This window comes from Bos grunniens, chromosome 8 (genome assembly GCF_055505025.1).
Source record: "Bos grunniens cultivar Pamir isolate PY7600 chromosome 8, Bosgru_T2T1.0, whole genome shotgun sequence".
NCBI lineage: Eukaryota > Metazoa > Chordata > Mammalia > Artiodactyla > Bovidae > Bos > Bos grunniens.
In genome coordinates, this window is record NC_141172.1 from 4,328,682 (window position 1) to 4,341,549 (window position 12,868).

At 50.9% G+C, this 12,868-nt stretch overlaps 1 long non-coding RNA gene across 1 annotated transcript; it reads left to right on the plus strand.

Annotated features, from left to right (window-relative positions):
- Nucleotides 1–271: 271 nt before the first annotated feature.
- On the plus strand, nucleotides 272–6,143 carry LOC147366569 (uncharacterized). The gene is made up of 2 exons (XR_015169385.1): nucleotides 272–1,027; nucleotides 2,024–6,143. It is a non-coding gene; the product is annotated as an uncharacterized LOC147366569 (long non-coding RNA).
- The last annotated feature ends 6,725 nt before the right edge of the window (nucleotides 6,144–12,868 follow it).

Genomic DNA, 12,868 nt, shown 5'->3' on the forward strand with positions numbered 1-12,868 from the left:
TTGCTGGGAGAGATTAGGGACCAGAGAGGGGATGGGATGCGCATCGAGACTTCGGGAGGTGGGGGGAGGTCAGCTGGTAGCACACCCAGGAAATTTCGATGACGCTTTCCCCTCCTAACTTGCCAAGGTTGACACCAGGCGGCTTCCCCACCTCCCTACTGAGTGCACAGAGAAAGACTTGGAGTTTTAAAATAGATAACCAGCACGTGGTAGGTCAGGTGGAAAACAAGATTTTACTGGTTTTATGGGACAACCTATCCAGCCACTGGGTAGAGATGAGGTGTGCGGGTGTTTTCTGCAGGAGGTGGGATGGAGGCGAAAAGGCGAGGTCCTAGTTGATGTAAATTTCTCCAATCGATTCCAAATCAGTTGCACACAAACCCGGCAAGGTTTCCCACTGTGCCCTGGAGACGCGGACCGGTCCTCGCGGTCTGACCATAACCCCGTACCCCCAACACACAGCTCCTGGGCCTCCCCCAAACGCTGTCAGGCGTCCGAACCACCAGGAATCAGGCCACGGATCGCGCCCCGCGCTGCATGCCACCCAGACACCTTCTCCTCGCATGAGAGCAGGGCCCTCCAGCAAGGCCTAGAGGAAGTCCGGGGTCCCGTTCTCCCCGCACAGCGGAGAGGTACCCGCTCCGAGCTGGGTTCCGGATTGTCGCCAGCTCTTCCGACGCAAACGCGCTCCGCGACCTCGGCTGGAGCAGCATCGCGGCCCGGAGGACGAGGTGCTAAGGCCCTGTTTGGACAGGCACCCCTGCATCGTCAGGCGCCTTGTCAGCCTGGAAACGCTCGTAGGGCTCGCTCGGGGCTTTCGGGGGCTCGTGCTGGCCGAGACAGCCTGCTTCGCTCTGTCCGCGTTTCCAGAGAGGACTGCAGCGGAGCCATGGGGCGCCGGCGCTGGCGGTGGAAGACTGTAAAGATTGGGAGAAGGATCCGCAGCTCATTCTTCTGAAGCGCGAGGACTCAGCGTGTTTACGAGTGGGTGACCACGGTGGCCCCAGAAAAACTCCAAGTTCTCAAGGTAAATTGGATCCCCAGGACCGGACGTCTGCAGGGGCGCGCGTGCAGGCGAAGGGGAGGTGGGCGCGCAGGGGCGGGAGCGCGCAGCTCGGCCGGGGACGCACCCGCGCGGCTGGAGGCTGGGGCAGCACGGACCCGGTCGTGTCTGCTGGACCCCGGTGCTCACGAGGCCCCAGTCTCTGGGTTCTGTCCCGGAGGCCTGCGCCTCGCGAGTCACTCCCCACGCCTGCACCCATAGCCGTGAAGAACCGAGTGCGCGACTGAGACCACGTCCGGGCGCGCGGCCCCGGCGGGCAGGCCGGGTTCGCAGCTCCTCCCCGGGATCCGCAAGCCTCTCGGCGCCGCGGGCCAGCCTGCCCCGTGAGCTCACTTCCTCCCCAGCGAGCGGACCTGGGGCGCTCGGCCTGCTGTGGGAGACATGCGCGAGATGCGGGCAAATCAGTCGGGAGAAGAGAAGTCGAAACCTCTGCCAAGAGAGGAAATGGCCTCCTTCGTGGTCCAGCTCCGAGCGCGGGCCGTAGCGTGGGGATCTGAGGCGCCGGGGGAGAGGCAGCCTGGCGACCCGGCCTCGGCCCGGAGGCCTAAGTTTCTCCCCGTCCTTCTTTCGCCCCCAATCCCTGGCCCCCTGGTTTACTGCCTTAGTTTTCACCTGTGTTCAAAAATTTGATATGCGGGCACGTTTACAAAGTCATTTTGCATTTTAAAGTCGGCAGCAGCGGAGAGAGTATTACAAATAGGCTCAGATTTAATTGGCTGGTAATTCTCCTCTCCTGCCCCTTTAATTAAACGGAGATTCTAGTGGTGCTTCGGAGCCCGCAAGTGATTATGACAAGCATATCTTATATTTACATTAAAATGCTGTCCCCAGGGTGTAATTCAAGCCAGGACTCCATTAATTTCGAACCTGACCGCTGAGGCCAGAATACAGCTCCCCAGCCCTGGAAGGATGGTTTGTGGGGGCTGTTTAGTTTCCTTGCTGATTTTTATTTCTGTCCAGTTCCGTTTCTGAGGCTTAAGGGAAGACCACCGATGGCTCCTGAGGCCCCAGAGAATCTTCAGCCTCAGACCCCACCGAAACCCACGCTCAAAGAATGAAAAAACATTTGTTTTTAAAAGCGCGAATTTTTGCAAAACCAAGAGCCACCCTGGTGGTGCCTTCACCCAGAGAGGCGCCCAAGCAGAATCTTTAGCCAGGACAGTGGACCGCATCAGCCGTGCGGTGGACTGATTTCCACGCAGAGTCCAGCAGCCGGGCTTCCTGACCACGCAATCTCTCCTCCTGTGCTCTCTTCGTCGCCACCTCGCCTTTCTCTGATCCACATCCTCCTCCGCGATTCCCCAAGAATCCTCGCTAGTTCCCTGGCCCGGTCGCCGCCTCTCTCCGGCCAGGGACGCAGCAGCACCAGGCGCGCTCACCGTGGGGCCCCGCGGCTGTCCCCCCGCGGCATCCGCGCCGCCTGACAACTCCCAGGCTCTAAGCGAAGCGCGTGTCCGTGTTGTCACCAGATCCACCAGCGCTTTTGATGAGAGCTGCCTCACTGCTTCGCTTTTGGAAACATCATTCTTTCTTCCCAAGAGAGAAGAGTGTTTTCCTGGACTGGCTTAAACACCACACACACACACACACACACAGGACAATGTATGTGTGAAAACAGCCTCCAATAGCTGTCGTGGAGTCCAGTAAAGACTCTTAAAAAATATGAAGACCGGCCTCCAGGAACCCACCCCCAGGTTATCACTTCTCTGGCGACCTTTCTTCCCGCCTCAGTCTCCACATCTCTTTCCTTTTTTTTCTTCAAAACTTTTCCGTCCGCCATCTCCTCCTTATTTCTCTTAAATAGGAGACCCCTGGAAATAACTAAGGCAAGGAGAGGAACCCACCACCCCCAGTTTCACTCATTAGTGGCTTGTGCTGGCCAGGGACCAGAAGCATCTCTGAGCCTGAGTCTTCTCACCTGTGAAAAAGGTTAGAACTCCAAAGTCCCACTTCCACTCTGAAATTCTATACAGTTAAGACAAAACTTTTCTTCTGAATTTCCAAACGACTGAAGATACATACACGTTCTAGTAATGTTCTGTGCCAAGACACAGATAAGGACATTTTAAACTTCTGCTGATGCCCTATTTGGCTGGTTCCTCCCAGACCAGCCTTCCTTTCCAGGAATGAAAAGAGCCTCAGGGTGGAGAACACCAGGGGTAGGTCTGATCACAGCCACCATCCAAGACCACTTATGGTCACATGATTCATTAGGACCCTTAATCCTCATCTGACCCGCTGATTCAAGCACTGCCAGTGAAACCTCATAAAACTGGCCAAGAGGCTAGCCAACATATGCGCACACTAATTAGAGTTATGTGAGCCTTAGGCTTCCAGTCTGATGAACAGCTCCGGGGCTGCCGGGGGCAGGGGTTTGGGGTCCTTTTCACCTACCAATGCCCTTTAGTCCTACCAGAACATCATTTGAACTCAGTGGGTGATCTGAAAGCTACCCCTGCTTCGGAAGGTGGCTTAACCACAGTAACTAAGGCTAAAAACCTGGCAGTGGGTCCCTAAGAGGGACAAGCAAGAATCTCTTCAGAGGCAGACAAGAGAATCAGCAGTGAGCTTTTGTTGTCATTATGGCATCTCGTATTACTATGAGACAGGGGCCGGAAGAATAACAAAGTGAAAGAAGAGAGATTTTTGGCATTAATAGAAAGAGTGAATTCTTAATAACTCCATCCCTCACACACACACACACACACACACACACACACGCACGCATGCACACGCACACATGCGTGCACACACACTTACAGAGTAATAGCTATATTTCATCAAGAAGCTGAAGATCTTTCAACCCCACTGACAAGGATAAGGGAAGAAAGCATGGTGAGGAGGCTTCCACCATTGACTTGAGCCAGTTTAGCAGCTGCAATTCTGGCCAGGTACCAGAAAGTCACAGAACACCCCAGATAGCAGAACTGGCCCCATCCCTGGCAGGGGGCCCTGTGTATGGCACTTTTCCTACAAGGCATGTCTTCTTCTCCATCTGCATCTGACTCCTAGATAGAAAATGGTCGGGGACAGTAAGACCCCTGAGCCTCTTTGAGAGCTGCCCTAATGTAACTGATGTAGCTGGAGGTGCCATCTGCTTTGTATAGGGAGCTGTCAACTCTGGCTTTGTTTTTGTCTCTTTAGATTTCAGAGGACAAAATACCTGAGGTCTATCAAATCTACATATACTAACTTGTTACACTACAGAATTTATCTCAGTTGTTTTAAAATACATGTGCATTTCCCAATCTCACCCCTGCACCCCACTCCATTTGTAACCCCTACAAAATATCTACAGACTAAAACATTACAGAACCTTTCTGAAAGTAGGAGGAAGTGTATTTGTGACTTACTTGATGCCTAACAGTTTAGTCCTTTGAAATTTAACTGGGGGGACGGACACACCAAAAAATGAGAAACCACTTTTTTTCAGTTCTAAATTTGATTACCTCACTCTTTCTGTTTGCTTTTCTTCCTTTCTTTCTTCCCTTTCCCCTTACTGTTTGGATTCAGCAACACAGTTTGGAGCCTTAGGGATCATTTGTTCTGCATGTGCCATGTCTTCTCTTTCATTGATACTTTAAAATTACAGTCAGGAGGCATCTCACACCATGACCAGATTGTATTTGACGTGAGCCTCTTTAAGTTCTTCAAAGCTTCCAGGGATCTGCCCCCATCCCCCAAGCCCTCCTGATCAGCAGAACAGATACAAATGGAGTAAACTGCAGCCTTCTGGATGCATAGCAATTCCATTCCTATTTGCTTTTCTATGCAGTAGGGAGCTCTGGAGGACTATTAAAGAAATTAATAACAATGAGAAAGAAACTGGACTGATAAGAGAAAGACTATTCACATACACATTTTGTATATTTTTGGACGGTGAAAGTGTACTGCCTATTCATGAGAAATTAATCTCGGAATATATATGATAGATGCTAGATGCTGAATACTATTAGACATAATATCATATCTCGAGTAGGAGGATCTAGAGTCCATTTATGGAGAATATTGGATTGAAAAACATGTAATAAACTTTCTGTTTTGTTCCATGGGTTGTAAGTTGGAAATCTGACCAGAAAATAGTATTTTAATGCAGAAGTATAGGGGCCTTCTGCTTCCCTGATGGCTCAGACGATAAAGAATCGGCCTGCAGTGCAGGAGACACAGGTTCGATTCCTGAGAGGGGAAGATCCCCTAGAAGAGGAAATGGCAACCCACTCTAGTATTCTTGCCTGGAGAATCTCATGGACAGAGGAGCCTGGAGGGCTACAGTCCCTAGGGTTGCAAAGAGTCAGACACAACTGAAGCGACTGAGCATACACACACACACACACACACACACACACACACACACACACACATAGAAGTATAGAACTTTAGGTCAGGCAGAAGGTAATTCCTCTCCTGTTCTCAGAAATGAATATTTGCCAATTGAAAGCCATTGACTCATCCAGTTAAGCCAGATCACTACAAACACTGACTTGAAGGACTGACCAAACCCTCAGTGCCAAGGGGAAAGGCTGAGCTAGAACACATTTGAAGGACTGACACTTCCTAATAATGTTTGAAAATGGACAATTTCTTGTATAAGGAAGAGGATACCCTTTCTCAGAAATGGTTGCCTGTCAGCACATTCCCACTCTTACCCTTCTCAGGGTGGGCTGAACACGTCACAGTCGCAATCTGCCATTGCCCTAGGCTTTAACCAACTGCAAGATTCTTGTTAGGCTAATTCTACTCAGGAAGCCTACACCAAACAAGAGAGTAAAAATTTTTAGAGGAATGATATTAACTCAGAATATCTAATGATATTAACTCAGAAACTAACGGACCAACGAAGCAGTGAATTGAGTAACCAACCCACACTCCATCCCCAGATCATTAAATAGTCCCTGGATGCCAAAAAACTTTTAGTGAGAACTGCCATGCGCTTTAAAAAGTATGGATAAACAACAAGGACCTACTGTATAGCACAAGGAACTATATTCAATATCCTGTGATAAACCATAATGGGAAAGAAATTAACAAACATTGTAAATCAACTATACTTCAATAAAAAGTTTTTAAATGTGCAAATAAACAACTCCACCCCAACTGGCAACCCATCTCATCAGCTCACACTGGAACTTACACCGCCTGTAGCTTTTCTGGGGGCACAGTCCCTGATGGTAAACAACTGAAACCATTCCTGTGGCAAAGGTGAATTGCAAAATGAAAGGGACTTTTAAAAACTTTTATGTAAAGGTACGGTATATAGAAAAACCACATGGGAGATTATCTCTGCTCTACTCACTCATGTTAATAAACAAGCCTCCCCTAAACACAGATTCAGACCCTCTTTTCCCAGGAAAACAGGTGGTCATCTGTGTAATTTCTAAGGAGGTACTACTTGGTTATGTCAGAAAATGGGAGAGATTTCAGCAGGGGGGCCAGGAGAAAGAACAGGGCAATGTTTGTGAGACCCCAAAAGGTGGCATTTGGGGAAACCAGTGAAGCAGGAAGGGAAGGGAGTTGAAAGAGCCCTTGGTTTCTCCAGCTGTTATCGGCAGTTTGAACACGTGGAGTCAGGGTTTTCCAAAGACAAGGAATAGAAAGTACAATTCTTTCCCCCACCTCCCTTCACACCCACCTCCCTCTACCCCCTCCTCCTTCCACCCCCTCCTCCAGGCAGGTCTTCCTCCAAATGAATGTCTTCAGGCTGGAGAGTTTTCCTCCTGCTGGGAATGTGCAGAGGTCACTTTTAGAGCCAAATATCATCATTTAGTAAAACTCACAGTGTGGTTATGGAAGCAACAGAAGGAATCAAGGTGTTTGTGCTAAAAAAAGACTGCAAGATCAGGTCTGGCTGGGAGTGGGAATATCCAAACGGGTTCTTCATATTTCACGTTTTATAGACAGTCTTTTCCCTAAAGGATATACTTTCATTAGGTCATAAATGCACCAACAGATGAGAGAGGCAAGGAGGGTATGTGTGTGTCTGCGCACGCGCACGCCCTCTTGCCTTGGGGGTGCGGATAAGCGGGTCTTAGGAGGTGGGATCCTGGCCGAGGGTGCCCGCTGCCCACTCCCGCAGGCAGAGTGGAGGAGCCCTAGGAGAGCCTTCCTCTCTTCTGCCTTAGCTCTTAGGTTTCCGGTGGGTCCACCGAAGCTCCTAACTGCCCAAGGTCCAAGCATTGACTCGCTACAGGCCACAAAGCGGGTAGAGGGCTGACATGCTTTTTCAAGAGATTTTGTTAAACATTTTAACTCAGCAGTTTCCTTGTTGGGGCCTCTGTGCCAGAGCCTAGGAAGAAGGAAAATGGATTTTCTGGCGACTTTCACTTCGCGGTAGACCTGGATTCGAAAGATTTACCTCCTCCAGCACCCAAGAACTGCGACTAGGTGCCCTGCTCCAGACAGGACTGGGGTCTGCAGACGTGCATACCTCGTCACCATCCACCACCCTGGCTTTTTTCAGCCCACTTCTCCAAGAGCAACTGACATCAACTCGCCGCCTATATCGAGTCCTGGAGGACGTTTCAACCCGCAGCACTGATTTCACACTTAAGCAGTCGGTAGCAATTTTGAAATTATTGTATAATACCACCTGGATGATATATTGTCTGTCTAGGCCAGATTAACAAGCCACGCGCACATACATTATGTTTAAATCACACCCCGAAACGCGAAGAAAATGTTTCAGTAGGGATCTACATGCCGCAGAGGGAAACTGGAGCAATAATTATTTCCCTCTTTTCTGATTTCCTGTTTCTAAAGAAAGCACTGGTATCAAGGACGAGTTAGGTAATGTGAACTAAAAGGCTAGCAGGTCGCTGTCATTTAAGCCCAATCACAGTTCGTAGTTCAAGGAAAACTGCCTTTAATTGACACCGTGTATATATTCTTCTGCTACTCTCGGACTCCCCACGCAGGGACGCCCCCAAGAGTATTTATTTCTAGGGCTGGAAACAAAACAACTAACCCGGTCTGCCGCGTAAGAGAGCGTTCCAAGATGGACTGCCGGAGAAAGGCTTTTTGACCCCAGTGGAAATTAGTCATATTGACAGACGCCCGGGGAAGGTAAATTACCCCGCGCGCTGACGTTACGCAGAAGCGCGCCCGGTTGCGACTCCGCCTCGGCGCCCGCGGGGCCAGAGGCTCTGTTAGTCTCTCCAGATTCCGATAAATCCCCACTCTACTTCTCTGGGGCTGGGATTTCAACGTGAAGGAGACGGGGAGAGCGGTAAAAAGGTGCTAGAGAGGAAAAGGGCAAGAGTAAACCAGAAAAGTGGAGGGAAGAGAAACGCTGTGCGCCCAGGGCAACCTGGACCGAGACCCAGAGCAAAGGAGCAGAGTCCGCAGGGGAGGGAGGGGAGGAGGAGGCGGGGAGGGATAGGGCCGTGCGGCTCCCCGCTCCCAGGTCCGCCACTTGGGAGGTCCCGGCCCCAGCACAGGCCTGGCCAAACGTCCCCCCGGGAGGCTCGCGGCTCGGGCGGGGTCGCAATTACACCTCGGCTCCAGGCGAGGACTTAAAAACCGAACGACGGGGGGCTGCTGTCTGGAAGCAAGGCCCCTGCGGTCATCAGAGGGGGGCCAGGCCCGTGCACAGGAACCTTTTACAAGGCATGTGGGTACAAGAAAGAAAAAAAAAAAAATCAAAATAAACCACTTTCATCCAGCGTGGGCCGTGAAAATAAAAGCTGCCTTCTAAAGAGGGCAAGCGGGAGTTTTGAAATTCAGTGCGTGTTTTGCTATTATATAAAGAGTTTTGTGATTTTACCTGATGACCAGGGGAAAGAACTGTCAGATTGTTTTTCCCCAAGAGAGGGTTGTAATAGGGGGTTCACAGATTTCTCTCATCTTTTGTCCCCGGACTGCAATCAGCTGCATATATCCATACAGATCTTTATACAAAGTGTAGAGGGAATACTGAGAGACCAGGTTATTACTGACTTAAAATAGGACGTAGTGGTCCTACCTCTATTCTGAGTTTGCAGAGGGGGCAGAACGAAGAGAGTCTAAAGCATGACCTCTGATTTCATCAGAAGTTGCACCGAAAGATTCGGCTACAAAAGGCCCAGGTCATCAGGGCGCAAAGACATGGGGAAATGCGCCCAGCGGCTGCCGGGTGGGCGCCCAGATAAGCCCCGGCCAACCCTCGAGGTGCAGAAGGCGGTGCCTCCAGGGCAAGCCGGGGCTGAGGGAGGCTGCCAGCTCTCTTCCGACCCCCAGCACCTTGGGCCTGGCGTCTGCAGTATTTTTAGCTCCTCTCCGGGTTCCATAGAGACTCTTTTGTAAGTGGATCTGAGACTTTCCAAGCTGCCCTTACTCGGAGGGGTGTGGGAGTAGGTGGAGGCGGCTGCAAGGGTATTCTGAAGGAGAGACCAATGCCTTCTTTAAAGCAAAACTCGCTCTCTCCAGGTTTCTGTCCTTCCTTTTCTCTCTTTCGCCTCCGCCCCAGGCCCGTGGGAGCACGCCAAGTGCCTGAGTTAAGAGGTCTGGATGGTTGGGGTCGAGAAATCGGAGCAGAATCAGGGAGCTCCGCGCGCTCCGCCTTTCACCCTCTCCCGTTCCCCCCACCCCCCTCCGCCTGGGCACCCTTGGGAGGGGACAGCACCTCGGAAGGAATCTCCATCTCTTCCGAAGAGATAGCGAAGGGGCTGTTTAATTGTTAGATAAAAGTGTAAAGTAAGTCGAGTAGTTTCTGCAAAGGAGTTTCCAACTCCATGTGTGTCCAGGAATACGAAACTTGGGGCCCAGACTGGCAGCTCTCAAGCGGGCGGATGTTGATGGCTTGGAGAGCTGGGTCTCCCTGCGACGCGTCTCACCTGGGAGATGCCCTGGTTCACCTTCTGCCGCCCCGGTCCCCGCTACCTGCCCCGGTTCACGCCGAGCCCCAGAGGCTCTCGAGGCCGTCCGCACGCCCTTCCCGGTCCCGAAGGGCAGCCCCCGCCTCCTTCCCAGGCTCTGTACGGCCCCTGAAATTGTCCCGGCGGGCTGGACGGCGCTCCACCCGGGAAAAACGCGGGAGGGAAGCTGGGGGCCAGGCCAAGCGGCTCTGCTTCCTCCTAAGGTTCAGTCTCCCGCCCTCCCCATGCAGTCCACCCCGGCTGCCTGGGGTGTTCGGAGGGGCCCTCACGTCCCCGACGCCGCGCCCCTACCCACCGGATTGCCTTCGGGGCCCTTGGGTGCTGAGTCGACGGCGCGGCGCTGGGCCCGGCGAACACGAACGACCAGGGCCGCCAGTCTGCGCCGTTAGCAGCCTGGTAACCTTGCCGGTCTAAGATGCTCAGAGGAGGAGGACGTGCAGAGAAAAAAGAAAAGGAAGGGGTCGGGGCGGGGGGAGCCTAATACACACACACACACACACACACACACACACACACACACACACGCAAGCAAGCAAAACCAACTTTGGTGTTGGACTTTTTCAGTTTCACACGAAGCGACCTGGAGTATCTGGAGAAGGTTTTTGAAGACGTTTAGGAGGGAGGGTGAGTTTTCGGCTGAGAAACTCAATCTGCCATACAGTAGCGGCCCCATCTGGGATCTGTCACTGCTGACAGCACCACAGGGCACCGCCGTGATCTTCTGCACAGCCTGCACTCCCCGGAATACCCTCCTTAATCAAAGGATGTCTGCGCGCGCCCGGGCTCAGCTGACCGCGCCGGGAGCAGAGCGGCTGGTGAATTCCACCACCACCCCCCGCCCCGCCCGCCCCCTCCCTCCCCACGGACAGAGCCCTGGCCCCTCGTGTCTCCCTAGCACATTCATTAAAAGCGGAAAAGAGACAGAGGCTGATGTCATTGCTCTCAGAAGATCATAAACGTAAAAGAGTCATCCTGTGAGAATCCCTGAAAATGACTTTAATGAATAATTTCAGAGACAGTTATGGCTCTGGGTGATTACTGAGCGAGCATATGAAAACCAGATTTGCAAAGTGAAGGCGATGGTCAGGCGGCTCCGCGGCCACTTTCTCCCAGTAAAACCGCATCAGGTTTCTTTCATGACCAAGTTCTACTCACAGAATCAGTCTGAGTTTTCTTCTTCAAAAATAAAAGCAACACACAGTTTTTGTTTCCTGTGTGGCTGCCTTACCCTAAAGACAAAATGTCAGCTCAAGGCAACAACAACTCACTTTAAACAGAAGGGAATCCTGTACTGGCATAGTGGCTTACTTCTTTCCAGAAGGAAAGAAGTATTTACTGCCATCTTAATTTAGAATGATACCTTTTTTGGCCTCTTCTCTAGGCAATGAAGGTTGAAAACTCTCTGCCAGAGTAAGTGCACTATTTGCTCTAAGTTCTTTCAGCAGGGAGAGCAGCAAACAAGCAAACAGCAAATGACCCCACGTCCTACTGAAAACTGCACATCTCCCTGACTCCTGAGTTCTTGCTCACCAACGAACTGAAAGATGGTTTGGTGCTAAAATGAGGACTGACATTCAGAAACCCTCCATCTGGTCACAGGGAAATATCAGGTTGAGTCTGGTTGTTCAGGATTAGTTGTGCATTAAATATACTATTTGAAAAAATTGGGTTTTAAGTTGGGGTGGGGGCTGGTGAGTACCCTGTGATCCTTTCTGTAAATGGTTTAGCTGCCTGCAATCCTGTCTCCTTTGCTTAGAAATGGAAACAGGGATTCATTCTCTGGGCCTGTGGGCCACATTGATTCATCCCATTTAATTCAAGTAAAAGTTGATGCATGCTAAGTGCAAGACAGTATCACAGGAAGAAGTGATGTGTTTTTGGTTTTGTTTGTTTGTGAGTGGTCTGAATGACTCAGAACACAGCCTGTCTCCACTATTAAGGCAGAACCTGGAGAAGCCACTAACCAGCGCTGTGGGGAATTACTTGGTGTGGCCTCAAGCACAGATAGGTACACTCTTCTCCACTTATTAAGGATCCAATCTCTAAAAGCTTCATTCTCTATCCCCACACCACCCCCATATTTCCTTTCCCCTCTGCTAGGGATATGGGTGGGTGGGAGGGGGCGCCAATCTCTCAGTGTAATGCTTTCACCAACCTAGGAGGAAATGGTTCTTTTCCCTTCTAGATTACAAGACCACTTTGGAGTTTGCTGTACTGAGTTGCCTGGAAGAATTGAAGAGAGGTGAACGTTTGGGAAATTTTCTCAACTGCATCTTCTGTTTATTTTAGATACCCTTAGTCCCCCAATAGATCTTCTCATCACTACTCTCAAATCACGGGATACGACTTCTTTTCCCTCTGGCTAAATTATCTGTAGCCTTTGAGTAAATGCTCAGCTTGGCCTTTGCAGCCTGTGCTGAAATAAATCACATCTTCTGGCTTTTTGAATCTTTGCTTTGCTTAGTTAAATCAAGGTGTGGGGCTGATCCATGATATGGCCAATTCTGTCCCAGGAAAGACTTTAAATAATGCAGTCCTGGCCCTCCCCCATGAGAAAGCCATCCCCACACCAATTGTCCAGTGTTTCACGTGGGCCCTCCAGAGTGCCATGGGTGAGGGGCTGGTTGCAGTGAATGTGTGTGGCCTTAGGTACTGGTTCCCTAACTCCCTGGGGGTGTCTTGAAAGCTGAAGACTTCAGGTCTTACCCTGACTGGCTGAAGCAGAATTTCTGGTGGAGGTGGGGCTGTATGTATAATTTTACCAGGTTCTTCAGAGATTTCCGATCACTAGGATGGGAAGCTCAAACCTAAAGGGTTCTAGAGTTGGATTCACACCAAAGATCAGGCCAGTGCCACAGGGCAGGAGGGTGGGAGGTCAGGGGTATCCTCCTCCCGGTGCAGGAATTACTTAAATATACCCAGCCTCTGCCCTGGGCACTGACATAGTAGGGAACAA